The sequence below is a fragment of the Buceros rhinoceros genome, unplaced genomic scaffold (genome assembly GCF_000710305.1).
Source record: "Buceros rhinoceros silvestris isolate BGI_N320 unplaced genomic scaffold, ASM71030v1 scaffold5245, whole genome shotgun sequence".
NCBI lineage: Eukaryota > Metazoa > Chordata > Aves > Bucerotiformes > Bucerotidae > Buceros > Buceros rhinoceros.
In genome coordinates, this window is record NW_010411011.1 from 4325 (window position 1) to 5864 (window position 1540).

Here is a 1540-nt window from a genome sequence, read left to right on the forward strand (position 1 = left end):
TGTCCTCCCTTAGCTTCCAAGACCGCAAACACAGTGTGGGATACCAATACAGTCACTTTCTGCCCCAAAGTAAATTTGCGGGCTTCTTGTATATTTAATATCACAGCTGCTACTGCCCTCAGGCATGCTGGCCATCCCTTGGCCGTTGTATCTAACTGTTTAGAAAAGTAAGCGACCACTCGCATATAAGGACCCAAGTCTTGTGCCAAGATTCCCAATGCAATCCCCTGTTTTTCATGGGAGAAGAGGAAAAATAGTTTACTTACATCTGGGAGCCCTAGTGCTGGGGCTGACATCAGCGCTTTCTTCAGTGCCCTGAATGCTTGGGTAGATTCTTTAGTCCACTGTAATTCCTTTTGTTCATTCCCCAGCAAGGCATACAAAGGTTTTACAAGTAAACCATAGTTATAAATCCACAGACAGCACCATCCCGTCATCCCTAGGAAGGTTCGCAGCTCTTTAACGGTGCATGGCTTTGATGTCTGGCAAATAGCCTCTTTCCGTCCTTGCCGCAGGGACCGTTGTCCCACCCACTGTCCAGACTAGACAATCATCTTTTGTCCTGGTGGCGATTAAGAGATCGTCCATGTATTGCAGTAATTTTTCCTCTTCAGATGGTGTTTCCCAGGATTCCAGATCCTTAGCCAACTGATTGCCAAAGAGGGTGGGGCTATTTTTAAATCCCTGCAGCAACACCGTCCAGGTAAGTTGGGCTTTTCACCCACTTTTGGGATTTTCCCACTCAAACGCAAACAATTTCTGACTATTCTCATGGAGGAGAAGGCAAAAGAAAGTCTTTTAGATCCAAAACTGTAAACCAAATTAGCTCGAGGCCCAGATAACAGAGTGTAAGGATTGGCCGCTACAGGATAGAGGTCCTCCATGATCTTATTTATGGCCCTTAAGTCCTGTGCTATCCTGTATGATCTGTCCGGTTTTCGAACTGGTAGTATGGGGGTGTTAAAATTAGATTCATATTCTTTTAATAACCCCAATTGCAGGAATCTTTCCACTGTTGGGGCAATTCCCTCTTTATCTTCCCTTTTGAGCAGATACTGTTTTATTCATGTTGGCTGCTTTCCCTCCTTAAGTCTTAATTTCTATGGTAGAGCATTCTTTGCTTTTCCCGGAATGTCTGTAGCCCAAACCCCTGAGTATACCTGGTTCAGTACATTCTCATTCACAACTCCTTCTTTACAGCCCTCAGGAACCAGGGACAAACTTAATATTTGTACGTACTTTTGATCATCCACCTCCAGAGTCATTTCCCCTTTTCTGAATTTAATGACTGCCCCCAATTGTTCCAATAAATCCCTTCCCAAAAGAGGTTTTGGGGAGCCCGGCATATATAAAAATCTGTGAATGCCCCATTGTTTTCCCAATTTATATCTTAGTGGTTTGCAAAAATGTACCTTCTCACTTTGGCCAGTCGCACCCTTTACAAATACGTATTCATTTTCTAGAGGTACCAAAGCCTGATTTAGAACTGAGCAAGTTGCTCTCGTCCACCAAGAATTCCATTCTCTTTTGTTCTTTCCCT

General features: G+C 43.8%; 1 pseudogene; it reads right to left on the bottom strand.

Annotated features, from left to right (window-relative positions):
* Nucleotides 1-459: 459 nt before the first annotated feature.
* Nucleotides 460-1540, bottom strand: part of LOC104493184 — a 5250-nt pseudogene continuing 4169 nt past the window's right edge.